This window comes from Bubalus kerabau, chromosome 6, assembly GCF_029407905.1.
Source record: "Bubalus kerabau isolate K-KA32 ecotype Philippines breed swamp buffalo chromosome 6, PCC_UOA_SB_1v2, whole genome shotgun sequence".
Classification (NCBI taxonomy): domain Eukaryota; kingdom Metazoa; phylum Chordata; class Mammalia; order Artiodactyla; family Bovidae; genus Bubalus; species Bubalus kerabau.
This window is the reverse complement of record NC_073629.1, coordinates 37,527,587-37,543,608: the sequence shown is the minus strand read 5'-3', so window position 1 is coordinate 37,543,608 and position 16,022 is coordinate 37,527,587. Positions and strand designations below refer to the sequence as shown.

The window sequence follows — 16,022 nt, the reverse complement described above, 5'->3', positions numbered from 1 at the left end:
GATTTGTCAGGATGAGAAATAAGATAGACACAGAACTTCTTTCATGTTTATTATAATTTGGTAGGGAAATCAGATGAAGGTTTAATTAAAAATAAACAAGCAAATAGACAAATAAATAAATGACAGCATAAAAGACAAAAAAGTTTATAACATGTTGACAGTGATAAGATATTCTGACTTGAGAAAAAAACTAGTTTTAAATTTTCTTTGTTTTTTTTTTTTGGTCACTAAATTGTGTCCACCTCTTTTGTGATCCCATGGACTGTTGCCTGCCAGGCTCCTCTGTACATGGGATTTCCCAGGCAAGAATACAGAAGTGGGTTGCTATTTCCTTCTGCAGGGATCTTCCTTACCCAGGGATTGAACCTGGGTATGCTGCATTGGCAAGTGGATTCTTTACCACTGAGCCATTAGAGAAGCCCTAAAGTTTCTTAGAGTCTCAATTAACTCTATAAACCTCAGTAAAACGTGAAGATTTGAAAACTGTCATTCACATTTTTCCTTTCCTTTAGAAAGCAATGCTATTGTTACACCACGAACAAGAGCAAGGTCAAAAGGATTCTCAAACTCACCTGTCCCTTTCATCCACTTACCCCCAGGTTTCTAAACTGCCAGTATGATCACACATTATCCCCCTGCTTATACATTTTCAGCAGGCTCTTGTTACCCACAGACCAAGCTCGAGTTCTTTCACATAGCCTATGGGTTTGTTCGTGTTCTTGTCATCCAAACACTAACTCTAGTCTTTCAGCTCTATTTCTACCAAATACCTTCACCACCTTAATGGACACATCACACACACAAACACTTTATATTTCATAACAGAAAGCCAAGAGTTCTTGAAATATAATATGAGGGCTTACAAGGTCTTCCTTGCACAAACTTTTATCATTGCCTGAAAGTTTCTCTCCACCATGTCTGCCCTCTCTTTCTTACTTCACACTCCAGACTCCTTCTTCCTCCTTTAAGATATAGATGCTATGTCCTTATACTCACCTAGGAAATGTTGGAAGAGTTCCTCCTTGCTGTTCATGCTCTGTGTGCTCCCATGGCACCCTTTGCATGCTCGTCTCAGCATTTGCCATACTGGGTTTATTCACGTACTTCCTCCACTAGACTACAGAGACTGTTATAGTATTTCCATCTCTCCAGTGCATAAACCAACACCTGCCATATAGTATGTACTCAGGACACATTTACTGAATAATGCATTTGTCCAAAAGAAATTTACACCACTAATAATAATAAATATTTCACACAAAGCAATGATGCTTAAATTTAAAAATAAAAGCAAATAATAAGACTATCCAGTTCAGTTCAGTCAACTACTCAGTCATGTCCAACTCTTTGCGACCCCATGAACTGCAGCACACCAGGCCTCCCTGTCCATCACCAACTCCCAGAGTGCACCCAAACCCATGTCCATTGAGTTGATGAGGCTATCCAACCATCTCATCCTCTGCTGTCCCCTTCTCCTCCTGCCCTCAATCTTTCCCAGCATCAGGGTCTTTTAAATGAGCCAGCTCTTCTCATCAGGTAGCCAAAGTATTGGAGTTTCAGCTTCAAAATCAGTCCTTTCAATGAACACCCAGAACTGACTCCTTTAGGATGAACTGGTTGGATCTCTTTGCTGTACAAGGGGATCTCAAGAGTCTTCTCCAACACCACAGTTCAAAAGCATAAATTCACTGGTGCTCAGCTTTCTTTATACTCCAACTCTCACATCCATACATGACTACTGGAAAAACCATAGCCTTCACTAGACAGACCTTTGTTGACAAAGTAATCTCTCTGCTTTTTTAATGTGCTATCTAGGTTGGTCATAACTTTCCTTCCAAGAAGCAAGCATCTTTTAAGTTCATGGCTGCAGTCACCATCTGCAGTGATTTTGGAGCCCCCAAAAATGAAGTCAGCTACTGTTTCCACTGTTTCCCCATCTATTTTACATGAAGTGATGGGACCAGATGCCATGATCTTCGTTTTCTGAATGTTGAGTTTTAAGCCAACTCTTTCACTCTCCTCTTTCACTTTCATCAAGAAGCTCTTTAGTTCTTCTTCACTTTCTGCCATAAGGGTGGTATCATCTGCATATCTGAGGTTATTGATATTTCTCCCAGCAATCTTGATTCCAGCTTGTGCTTCCTCCAGCCCAGCGTTTCTCATGATGTAGTCTGCATAGAAGTTAAATAAGCAGGATGACAATATACAGCCTTGACGTACTCCTTTTCCTATTTGGAACCAGTCTATTGTTCCATGACCAGCTATAACTGTTCCTTCCTGACCTGTATGCAGGTTTCTCAAGAGGAAGGTCAGGTGGTCTGGTATTCCCATATTTGAAGAATTTTCCACAGTTTATTGTGGACCACACAGTCAAAGGCTTTGGCATAGTCAATAAAGCAGAAATAGATGTTTTTCTGTAACTCTCTTGCTTTTTCCATGATGCAGCAAATGTTGGCATTTGATCTCTGGTTCCTCTGCCTTTTCTAAAACCAGCTTGAACACCTGAAAGTTCACGGTTCATGTATTGCTGAAGCCTGGCTTGGAAAATTTTGAGCATTACTTTACTAGTGTGTGAGATGAGTGCAATTGTGTGGTAGTTTGAGCATTCTTTGGCATTGCCTTTCTTTGGGATTGGAATGAAAACTGACCTTTTCCAGTCCTGTGGCCACTGCTGAGTTTTCCAAATTTGCTGACATATTGAGTGCAGCACTTTCACAGCATCCTCTTTCAGGATTTGAAATCGCTCAACTGGAATTCCATCACCTCCACTAGCTTTGTTCATAGTGATGCTTCCTAAGGCCCACTTGACTTCACATTCCAGGATGTCTGGGTCTAGGTTAGTGATCATATCATCATGGTTATCTGGGTCATGGGGATACCTCTTTTGTATAATTCTTCTGTGTATTCTTGCCACCTCCTCTTAATATCTTCTGCTTCTGTTAGGTCCATACCATTTCTGTCCTTTATTGAGCCCAATTTGCATGAAATGTTCCCTTGGTATCTCTAATGTTCTTCGAGCGATCGCTAGTCTTTCCCATTCTATTGTTTTACTCTATTTCTTTGCATTGATCACTGGGGAAGGCTTTCTTATCTTTCCTTGCTATTTTTTGGAACTCTGCATTCAAATGGGTGTGTCTTTCCTTTTCTCCTTTGCCCTTCACTTCTCTTCTTTTCTCAGCTATTTTTCAGGCCTCCTCAGACAACCATTTTGCCTTTTTGCATTTCTTTTTCTTGGGGATGGTCTTGATCACTGCCTCCTGTACAATGTCACAAACCTCTGTCCATAGTTCTTCCGGCACTCTGTCTATCAGATCTAGTCCCTTAAATCTATTTCTCACTTCCACTGGATAATCATAAGGGATTTGATTTAGGTCATACCAGAATGGTCTAGTGGTTTTCCCCACTTTCTTCAATTAAATCTGAATTTGGCAATAAGGAGTTCATGATCTGAGCCACAGTCAGCTCCCAGTCTTGTTCTTGCTGACTGTATAGAGCTTCTCCAATTTTGGCTACAAGGAATATAATCAATCTGATTTCGGTGTGGACCATCTAGCGATGTCCATGTGTAGAGTCTTCTCTTGTGTTGTTGGAAGAGGATTGGATTACTGTGATATTGAATGGTTTGCTTTGGAAATGAACAGAGATCATTCTGTCATTACTAATTTGGCAAGGACTAAAATTCTATTTATGTAAAGGCTGTCATGTATCAGAAGTTAATCCAGGACTCAGCAGGTACAATCTTGGTTCTTGGAGAGCATTTCAAAACATTAGTAAGTGTCAGGTACTTTTTTTTCCTTAATGGCTATAGAGATAGGTTGTTTTTAAATGTTCCAGCCTCATGACACTCTATATAATACTACAGACTAACACTTGGATGGTCCTTTAAATAATGTCATTTATAAACATAAGCATAAAAAACAGTAAGCTGAGAATTGCTAGATCAAGACACATTTACAGTGAACTTTAAGCCACATTGAATTTTTCTCTTTTAATTTTTTTAATATATATTTCACTATAATTTTACTATAGCTTGCATTCAGATGGCAACCTATAATAGTTTCAGATTTTTATGGCTGGTTTTCTGTTGCATATCTGATGTAAAATGAAGTTTTAAATGCTTGCTTAATAAGGAATTTTAAATAGTTTGATTCCTCCTTGCAACACTTTCTGCCAAATGCCCTTGTTCTGCAGGAAGTTTCATTAGCATGTGCCCTGCTCATCCTCCCAGCCCTCATTGCTTCAGACAAGCATGGGTTTAATTGAGAGAAAACCTAGCTCTGACTGTGACTCAGGTGTGAAGGCTGTTTCTCTCAGCAAATTAAATCCAGTAGAATGACTGAGTGTTCTTTTCTATACCCTTACGATAGATTTAATTCTGCATATTAATTGTTCTTATAGCCTCTACTCTGTGATTGTTTTCTTCAGGATCTTATTGAGGGTGATTGATGTTTAGATAAATTTGATGGTTTTATATAAAGAAAGAAAGATTAACATGTGCCAGCAAGAACACTACTAGGTCATAAGATCTTAGATTGGCCTACATAGAAATATAATATTAACTCATGCTGTTGCAGATTTGAAGAGTCTGGTAAATAAAATTCAAAGTTGATAATTAAGGTGGGGAAAAAAGTTAGTTTCTTCAATCATTTCTAATACTTTTTCTTTGCAATATCCAAACAGATATGTCTTTTGGTTTACCAGTTAACTCAACTGGAAAAATAATTTATTGATCATATTCATGTGTGGTAAGTCACTTCAATCATGTCCAACTTCTTGTGACAATATGGACAGTATACAGCCTGCCAGGCTCCTCTGTCCATGGGATTCTCCAGTCAAGAATACTAGAGTGGGTTGCCATGCTCTCCTCCAGGGGATCTTCCTGACCCAGGGATCTAACCTGTGTCCCCTGAGGCTACTGCATTGCAGGCAGATTTTTTACCACTGAGCTATGCAGGAAGACCAATCATATTCATAGTGATGCTAGAAGAACTGAGGAGAAAATGAAGATTTTAAACTTTCTGTTTCTACTACCACCTCACTCCCATGCTGAACTATTAGAATCTTTAAGACAGGAGGGGAGCATTGCTTAGAGGATCCATATGTGATTCTTGGACTTGAACATTACTGTAATATATTTAAGTTTACTTTGTACAAGTGTAAATGTATCATTTTTAAAGCAGCTCTCATTTTCCTTCCTCCACGATTTCTTTATAATTTTTTCTATTATTCAGCACTTACTTTTATTAACAGCCTCAAATCTTTTCTGAAATCAGACAGAACATAAAAACAAAATGAAATGAAGAAAGTTAATTCAATATTTTCACATAGGAAGAAAAAGAAATTGATAAATTCACTTTGTAATTATATTTCTAGTTTACTTTATATTATCAGAGTATCATTTAACAAAAAGCCTCTGCTTTGGGCTACTAATAGTTTATGTAAAATGTCTTTGCTAAACTAGATTCCTTAGGGTGAAGCAAGTTCACTTGTGAAATCCATCCACATCTTTATTAACTAAAGGCCATAATGAAGGCAGAATTTCTTGCTGAAAAAAAAATTACCTTGGGTATAGATGCTAATCTAAAATCTACTTCATGAATTTGCTTATTTTTTTCTGCTCCCTTCAGACATTAGCCAGCTAAAGCCATTACACATACATTAATTACACCAATTAGTCCCAACTGCACACACACATACATTCAAGACTTGATTATCTGAGCTAAAAGAAGTGGTTAGGCATGGCACAAATAATACAAATGAGCAAAAAATTCAAATCCCAGGTACATTGAACTAATGAATGCATTATATATTTTTGGCACAGCTCAGTTACCTTATTATGCTTTTCTTAATTTAATAATGCAATTACCTTACATTTCCATATTCCATCCAGGTAATGATAGGGAGAGCAGGCCCAGATTTATAAATTGCATTGGGAAAAAGCCAGCCTGCAATTTAAGGATTTGGTCACATCTTCTAGTCCTTCTTTATTTTCAAATATGTCTTTTATTTGAACATCCCTACTTGAACATCCCCTACCTTGTTGATTTAATGCCCACAATGTCCAACACACCCAAGAAAGATTACCCTCACAGATATAAGCATTCATTCATTCATCTCCTATAATTAAAGGAAACTGGAAGGCAGTCAGTCAGTCCCTACCTAAAAGTAATCCCAACTTTCATTTCCTTGGAGTTTGGGGAGTTTATTACTTTCTCAAGTTAACTTTCATAAGGTTTTGCTAGTTTTGATCACCCTTTGTAAGACAGCAGAGTGTAATGCATTGATTTCAAACTTTACTGTGCCAAACAAAACAATTTCGAGAGCCTGGTTAAAACACAGATTGCTGGGCTCCCACATCCAGATTTTTCAAATTAGTTGGTCTGGGAGGGTATCCAATAATTTGCATCACTTACAAGTTCTCTGGTGATGTGGATGCTAGTAGTCTGGGGGTCTCACTTTGAGAATCATTAGTGTAATGGTGGGCTTCCCAGGTGGCACTAGCGGTAAAGAACTTTCTTGCCAATGCAGGAGACATAAAAGACAGTGGTTCAGTCCCTGGCTTGAACATTGCCTGGAGGAGGAAATGGCAACTCACTCCAGTATTCTTGCCTGGAGAATCCCACAGACAGAGGAGCCTGTTGGGCGACGGTCCATAGGGTTGCAGAGAGTCCGACACAACTGAAGTGAGTTGGCATGCATGCACAAACAGTGTAATGATAAAGAATGTAGCTTAAACCCAGATCCAGCATATTTAGATATGCGACCTAGGTTTAACCCTGAGCCTCAATTTTCTTACCTGTAACCTGAGGGTAATTATAGCAACCCAGTGCATAGAGTTATTTTGGTTACTAAATGAGTTATATATTTTAAATGCTTACAATGATATCTAGTAACTGGTGTTGATTATTATTATTGTTGTTGTGTCTATTTATAGACATAAGTCATCCAGGGTAATCATAAATGAATTAACACTAAAAAAAGAAGAAAATGCCTTTCTCTGAAACAGTTGGATGAGCACTGGACATTGGGAGAAAAAGACTGTTGATAGACAATCCCTTAGAGTAACTTGAAGAAGAAATCTTGGGAAAGCATGCAGACCTTTACTATATTATATTTCACAAGGCAGGAAAAGAATACATGGCAAAAGTGAGGGAAAGGGTACTAAAGAGAAAGTCTTTGATTTTTTTCTGATGTGCTAATGCTGGGTTCACATTAGGGATTCAGTAAATATGTGTTACATGTCTATTTGGCTATTTAATCCCTGAGTGAGAACTGAATACACAAATGTGAGCAAATCTGAAATGTTCTCTGCTTTCCTACAGCTTAAAATTTAGTTTAAAAAAACATTTAACTCCATGTGGAAAAGCAAATGGCACAAATACCAAAGAGGGTCTTATTTCTTTAGAGATATCCAGTGAGACTTCTCAGAAAAAATGATTCAATAGTTACAGTCCACAAACATGGCATGTTAAGTCAATAGAAATTTCTCAGTTTTCAAAATAAATAGATGATAGAGAGATGTATGAGTGACCAGATGGATAGATAGATAGGTGTTGAATCAAAGCCTATTGAGGGAATAAATTTTTCTAGTTAACAATAATTTGTGGTATAGAAATTAAATAATAAGACCAAATTTAAAAATAAGACCAAACTTTTTAACAATCTAACAGAAATTATTTCAAAGAAAGTTATAGAAAATTCATCTTTTCAGAGGCTTAAATGAATAAGAAATAATTTTTCTTGGATAAAAGAAATCTGGAAGCAAGCAATATCAGTTTGGTGGCTGAAAACTTCAGGACCCATGGCTCTGAAATTCCCTCAGCCTTTCTGTTGCAGGAAGGCAGACCCTTTTCAGGGCCAAGGAGTGGTCTCTTGTCTAATGCTTAGAAATGAATTGCCTGAGGAGACACACATGCTGACAAAGCAGGAGACTTTATTGGGAAGGGGCATCTGGTTGAAGAGCAGCAGGGTAAGGGAACCCAGAACTGCCCTACCACATGGCTCACAGTCTCAGGTTTTGTGTTAATGGGGTTAGTTTCCAGGTTATCTCTGGCCAATCATCCTGACTAAGGGTTCTTCTTGTTGGCGCTCGCAGCACCCAACCAAGATGGAGTCTAGTAAGAAGGATTCTGGGAGGTTGGTAGGATATATGGACTGACATCTCCTCTTTCCTTTTGATCTTTCCTTTATATATATGAAAGTTTTATATATATGAAAATGAAAATGAAAGTCAGTCAGTCATGTCCAACTCTGAGACCTCATGGACTATACAATCCATGGAATTCTCCAGGGCAGAATACTGGAGTGGGTAGCTGTTTCCTTCTCTAGGGAATCTTCCTAACTCAGGGATTGAACCTAGGTCTCCCACATCCGGGAAGCCTAAGAATACTGGAGTGGGTAGCCTATCCCTTCTTCCAGTGGATCTTCCTGACTCAGGAATTGAACCAGGGTCTCCTGCATTGCAGGTGGATTCTTTACCAGCTGAGCTACCAAGGAAGCCATATGTTTATACATATGTACATATATATACATAGTCCATGGGGTCGCAGAGTTGGACATATCTTTCCTGGTAGTCGCTTGTTAGTTCTGTGTTCCTTACCAGGATCTCCTCTCCTAAGATAACTCACGCAAATGGTTACTGTAGTGCCTGACCAGAGTGGGTGTTTTAGTTAGTGATTCCCCTAACATTTCCATCCTGATTATTACCTCATGGTCACAAGACAAGCTTCACTATTCAAGGCAGAAAAGGGATGCATTTTGTACATTTTCACCTACTTTTCTGATATTCCTTAACTCCCCTCCCCACCCCACACACAAATATATTTTTCTTTAAGCATCAAGGTCAGAACTGATTCACCAGGTGACTCCAGGGGCAAGGCAGGATGGAGACTAGAAAAGGAATTGTCATAATTTCCTTTGGTTAAGCATGACCCCCTTTCTTAGGAGGAGTCCGAGTACAAAACTGGCATCTTCTTACCTATGAAGAAGGAGCAACTGACAGTTTCTGCTACAAAAACATGCAATTTTGGTTTATAGGTCCATTTACAGTTACTGGGCTTCCCTTGTGGCTCAGCTGGTAAAGAATCCATTTGCAATGCTGGAGACCTAGGGTTGATCCCTGGGTTGGGAAGATCCCCCGGAGAAGGGGAAGGCTACCCACTTCAGTATTCTGGCTATATAGTCCGCAGGGTCGCAGAGTTGGACATGACTGAGCGACTTTCATTTTCTTTCAAAATACTTGGTGCATATGATGGTGGAAAACTAGCATTTTAACAAATTATTTTAGTGAATATCAACACTATCAAGTACCAAGCATTATGATGAGTTCTTTTGCATTCTTTATGTTTAATCTTCACAACTTCCATTTTCTGATGATGAATCAGAGGTTTAGAAAGGTCTAACAACTTGCTTAAGGGCAAATAGTTTGAGTTAGAGATTGAAATGCATGTTTGTACAACTTCATCTAGAGTTTCTATTTTTCCTAGTTTTCCACTTATGTTTTAATCCAATAATTCTTTCTAGGTATAACATTTGCTATCTCTTGGGGGAAAATACTTAAAATTATTACTGACCAAATCATTGAAGCTGTTTTTATTTGAAAAATAATTCAAGAGAAAATGGACTTAAAGTCAATTCACTTAAAGTCACCAGCTTACTTCTTTCGTTCACTTTCAGTTTTCCTGTCAGACTTGTGATGAGTCAGGCCCAGTTTGCTGCCTTTCGTCCCAAGTTAACTGTTAACTCCTCTGAGAGCAAGGATCGTCTCTTTTATATCTCACTTAACCTATTCCCAGAACACAGGGGAGAGAGAAGTGATCAAGAAAGAGTTGCAGGAGTCAAGTAGTATAAGTCAGCAGCAGAGTGACCCTTAATGTGAAATGTCAGCTAGAAATGTAATAGATGAAGAATGAGATTATTTGATGGTAAAAAGAAACTGCTAAGAAAATTTCCACTTGTGCTCTCTTTATGACCTATGTATTCAAGGCCAGAGTAAAAGAATGTGGAGAGTTCACTGGGCAATAGTTAAATGCATGGATGACCACACTCAAAGCCTCTAGACAATTGGATCTTTCAAAAGAACACATATGTGAACTGAGTTCTGACTCTATACTCAGGTAGAAAAATCATCCCCTAATGTAATCAGAGATAGAAAGTGTGAAATGAAATGAAATGGGGAAATGAAAAAGGAAGGAATACAGTTGAATGTTTACAGGAAAAAATGATAAGAAAAAGTGAAGAAGGATCTTAACAGCTAGAAGCCCCAACGTGCACAGAAAATATTCTCTATTAAAAAAAAAAAAAAAGAAACAACTCAAATGACAATCAGATGCAGAATGCTTGAATATATTAGGGTATGTACATAAAATAAAAGTTATTCAGAGACTATAAAAAATACTAATGTGTACATATATCATATATGTCAGACTTTATACCATTTAATTTTCATAGCTACCTTATAAGTAATATACTATCATTATTCTTATTTTCTAGGTGATAAAACTAAGGCACAGCTATGGAAAGTAACTTGTTCAAAGTCACACAGCTGGTAAGTGAAAGAACTGGGATTCAAACCTAGGGGGTTTTTGCTTAAGCCCTGAGCTGTATGAAATGACCTAAACTCCCTATTACCCTTATATGAAACAAACAGGTCACTGGACAGCAGGTATGCTCGTGGTCCTGTTTTTTTCTTTTTTTTTTTCTGTTTTTTTCTTAATGTAATATGGAGCTACAAAGAAAGAGTGAGTAGAACAAAATCAAAAGTTAAAGAAGAAAATGAGGCAATTTAAAACTCTCTGGCACATCCCCAACCAATTACAAAAAGCATTAAATTGTGTTTGGGAGATGCAACATTGTGAAATTCCTCTAAAGCATTTAGCTGGCTTTGAAATGCCCCTTCGGCTGTAAGAGGAGATCATTTTCATATCCCCTCTACGGATCCGCTTGATTGCGTGTCAGCTCTATTAGGAAGTTGCTTCTCGCTAATTCAAGTTGACTTTTTATTAGCCACTTACACCTCAAGCATCAGACACATGACCATTTGGGGGGTTTAAAAGCTGCCATCACTTAGATCCAGGCAGACTTAGTTCTCGGCTATGACCAAGACACAGCATTAGAATCTGAAGGTTAACTGACTGCACTATTTTTTGGGTTCTTTACTTTTACTACCTGCTTTTAATTCTTCTGTGAGGAGAAAACTATGGAGAATGAAACAAACCAAGTGACCCCAAGCAAGTGTGGGGGAAGAAGAGAGTAGCTCTTTGTAATATAGGATTTCTCTCCAGCAGTAAGCTGACATGCACTAAAAGATAAAAGTGCCAAGGTCAGCCAGAAGCTCCAGGGGGTCCTTTCCCAAGATGGCCAGCCTGGGATAATTACCCTCACACAGGAAAATTACCTGAGTTGTCCCTCAGGCACAAAGACAAAATAAATCAAAGCAGTTGCAAAGCTTGGTTTTGTCAGACTGCCACTTTTCTGTTCTCAGTGTTTCATGATTCTCTGAGTGATTTATTTATCCATATAAATTTTCAAAGTAATTCATTAATATTAAAGAAAGGTTGGAACTTGATCTTTAGTGGGAGAGGGATTTGGAGTAAGAGGACTTCTCATTAATAGATTGAGTATTTCCTCCCCACCCTCTTGTAAGCATCACATCTACTCTCATTATATTCTGACCTGAATTTCTTAGATCTGGGGGTCACTAAGATGTTATGAAGTGTTGGTCTACAATTCCCAGTGAAATTTGAGACCCATGTACAAGAGAGGTCTCAGGCTTAATTTTTTATGTTATTTTATATCTCAAAAAACTTCAAAAAAAAAAAAAACATAAAAATGAAGGCAGAGAACTATCCAAAGGGGCTAGTGGGCTAAGACACTGATTGGAAGTATAGTTTTCAAGATCTCATCTCTGCTCTTAACATATCATTTGCTGTTGTGCTCAGTTGTTCAGTCATGGCCAACTCTTTGCAACCCCATGGACTGTAGCCCGCCAGGCTCCTCTGAACATGGGATTCTCCAGGCAAGAATGCTGGAGTGGGTTGCATTTCCTTCTCCAGGGGAATTTCTTGACTCAGGGGCCAAACCCAAGTCCCCTGCACTGGCAGGAGGATTTTTTTTTTTTTTTTTTTTTTTTACCACTGAGCCACCTGGGAAACCCATGGCATATCATTTACTCTAAGTCAAATTGCTTAATCCTTGTTGTTTCAGAATTTTCTATATACTAGAAACAAAAGAAAACTTGTAATACTGATATACAAAATTTGGAACTAAATCAGGCATCACCACTGATCCTACAATTCATTATATAGAAGAAAAACCAAACATCTAGGGCTTTCATGGAGTTACATGAGTGGTAAGGTATAAAGATTCAGATGTCTGGACTCCCTGCTTGAGAAGTTTCCTGCTGCCCTATGTTGACCATGGGACAAAAGCCAGTGGGAAACTTAAGATGACAAAAAGTCTAGTTTTTCTTTTCTTTTTTTTTCCTCCTCTTATTCATTTTATCTATTTAAATCTTTTTTTTTTAATTTTATTTTATTTTTAAACTTTACATAACTGTATTAGTTTTGCCAAATATCAAAATGAATCCGCCACAGGTGTACATGTGTTCCCCATCCTGAACCCTCCTCCCTCCTCCCTCCCCATTCCATCCCTCTGGGTCGTCCCAGTGCACCAGCCCCAAGCATCCAGTATCGTGCATCGAACCTGGACTGGCAACTCGTTTCATACATGATATTTTACATGTTTCAATGCCATTCTCCCAAATCTTCCCACCCTCTCCCTCTCCCACAGAGTCCATAAGACTGTTCTATACATAAGTGTCTCTTTTGCTGTCTTGCATACAGGGTTATTGTTACCATCTTTCTAAATTCCATATATATGTGTTAGTATACTGTATTGATGTTTTTCTTTCTGGCTTACTTCACTCTGTATAATAGGCTCCAGTTTCAGCCACCTCATTAGAACTGATTCAAATGTATTCTTTTTAATGGCTGAATAATACTCCATTGTGTATATGTACCACAGCTTTCTTATCCATTCATCTGCTGATGGACATCTAGGTTGCTTCCATGTCCTGGCTATTATAAACAGTGCTGCGATGAACATTGGGGTACACGTGTCTCTTTCCCTTCTGGTTCTAGTTTTTCTTAAGTGGAGCTATTTACCTCATGGTTGGATGGCATCACAGACTCAATGGACAGCAGTTTGAGCAAACTCTGGGAGATAGTGAAGGACAGAGAAGTTCTGGTTTGCTGCAGTACATGGGGTCACAAAGAGTCAGACACAACTTAGCAACTGAAGAACAACAATTTACTTCATATTTCTTTGCTTCCATTTCCATAAGTAGAAAATGAGAGGTCTAGAATTCCTTATGCAAATAATTTTTAAGACTCAGTGACCGTTCAGAAAAACAAATGAGTAAAGCAACAACAACCAAAGGCACATAGAAGCTGAGTTGAAAATCCTATGACGTCACTAAAGGATATGTGCTTGCTAAGTCACTTCAGTAGTATCTGACTCTTTGTGACCCTGTGGACAATAGCCCAGGCTCCTCTGTCCATGGGATTCTCCAGGCAAGAATACTGGAGTGGGTTGCGATGCCATTCTCCAGGGGATCTTTCTGACCCAGGGATTGAACCTGCGTCTCTTGTGTATCCTGCATCAGCAGGTGAATTTTTTACCACTAGCACCACCTGGGAAGTCTCACTAAAAGGATGGCCAATAGATTATTAAAGAAAGTACCCATCTTGTCCAAAGGCAAGAACATGTGGAACTCAGGTTCTAAAGTGAGGCTTCCTGAAATGAGTGCCTACCCTGCAAGATGCTCCATAAAAAAGAGGGCTCCAAGATTGGATAGCTAAGTCTGGGTACCCAGAACATTGTATATAGCATGTGCAGAGATTACATGGTAGCTGAGCACCTTCAAGGCTATATGAAATCCAAAGTAAAGAAACCTATGTATCCTTGCTTAATATAGCATTTACTATGTATAAATGACCAGAAAACTCTTGTTTATTCATGGACTAACTATCAATATGTTATATAAATGTTCTGCACAACACACAGTAGGAAACCTGAGGGCAAAGGAAAGAAGACTTCTGTTGCCCATCCCCTCAGCCCTTTTCTCAGTTCAAGGCCATCTCCTCAACCTGGACCTAAAGTTTCCAACCACTCCTCTTCAGTCCTCTGGTAGTTCTCACCTTGGGGATTCTGGGTAGAGGATCATGCCCAGAATTCCTGTCTTTGTTGTGAACAGAGCAGGAGAGAGAGGGATATCTGGTACTAAGAGGCAAGATAGCAGCAGGCAAACAGTCATCCACTTTGGACATGAATGGAGACTAGATGGACAACTGCACCAGTACAAAAAGTAAAAACCAAAGCCAGACTCAGGCAAAATGACATGGGTGATCACCCTAGTGCTCCAGGGGTGGCTCCCAGGCTGCCACTAGTCAGGGGCCACAGTAGAGCAGTTGAATATATCTCATCATTTCAATGTCCTTTTCCTTTTTCCCTTGTCTTAAAGTAAAACTATAGAGTTCCTACTGATAATTAATTGCTCCTTTTTCTAGGTTTACATTGGCTCTTTGTTTATATATATTGCCTAGTTTTATAGCATAATTTGCATGTCTTCACTCCCAGCCAAAATATAAAGTACTATGAAGTACAGCATCTACATTATTCATTGTTTCACCCTTAGAACTCTGCACATAGTGGGAACTTAATAAATGGTTAAATGGATAAACAAATGATGATAAATGCAAGAATGACAGAAAGCACAACTTGTAGATTAACCAACCATTGTGACTCTCCAAATTTATGCTTTTTGTCACTCAGGTTTAAAGGCTATAAACTTGTCAGCAATTATTTAATACCCACCCGCAGCCTCCACGTGCTTATAGATCACATCCCCAACCTTCACTATTCAAACTTATTGTTCTTACAAAGAACTGATGCTTTTGAACTGTGGTTCTGAAGAAAACTCGTCAGAGTCCTGTGGACAGCAAGGAGATCAAACCAGTCAATCCTAAAGGAAATCAACCCTGAATATTCATTGGAAGGACTGATGCTGAAGCTGAAGCTCCAATACTTTGGCCACCTGATGCAAAGAGCTGACTCATTAGAAAAGACCCTGATGCTGGGAAAGATTGAAGGCAGGAGGAGAAGGGGACAACAGAGGATGAGATGGTTGGATGGCATCACCAACTTGATGGACATGAACTTGGGCAAACTGAGGGAGATGGTGAGGGACAGGGAAGGCTGGTGTGCTGCAGTCCATGGGGTTGCAAAGAGTTGTACACAACTTGGTGACTGAACAACAACAACAACGGAATTCTAACCCACAGCACACCTTTTCTTTTAGCACTCTTTAAGCACATCCCTTGGTGTCCAAGGAAATCCTGAGATATCACTTTAAATTTTTTTAAAAGGTAAAGTGTTTGTATAAAAGGAAGAGAAAATACCTCAATTCCAAACACTTTGGTAAATGTAGTGATGAAAATTTAGAGGAAAACTGACCCAAAAAGTATATATACAGCTAGTTTGTGTTGATCATAAGAAGGGAACAGATTCATCTCCCTCCTTGGGATTGAACACGCCTTGCTCTTTATCAAGGACAAGCAAGGTGGAGGAGAGAGCAAAATCCGAAGGCCAAGATGTTTAAGAGAAAAGATTAATGACATTCATAAAATTGATGGAGGCCTGTGGGCTTGAAGTGATTGTGATAGCTCACATGAGTCCAAGGGTGTAAATATTTAACAAACAATCACTTCGTGGTCTCATATTTACAAAAATGAAAGTAGGGATATAATTCTCTCTTCGAGGACTCAGTTATTTAACAATTAAAGGAAGGAAAAAAGAAAATCTAAAGGGATTTGCCCTTCAAATGATTTCCTTCTGAAATCATACTCAGTTCATTCACAGCTTGAGGTGAAGATTCTCATTCTTATTGCTTCTTCTTTGCAACACAGGCTTTGGGTTGTTCTGACAACCGTTCCTCCTTTTTTTTTTTTAATTTTTATTGGAAT

The 16,022-nt window shown here is 38.7% G+C and overlaps 1 long non-coding RNA gene across 1 annotated transcript; it reads left to right on the top strand.

The window, feature by feature from the left end:
- Positions 1–6,562: 6,562 nt before the first annotated feature.
- Positions 6,563–15,796, top strand: LOC129656114 (uncharacterized). The gene is made up of 3 exons (XR_008716199.1): positions 6,563–6,683; positions 10,492–10,546; positions 14,833–15,796. It is a non-coding gene; the product is annotated as an uncharacterized LOC129656114 (long non-coding RNA).
- Positions 15,797–16,022: the final 226 nt, after the last annotated feature.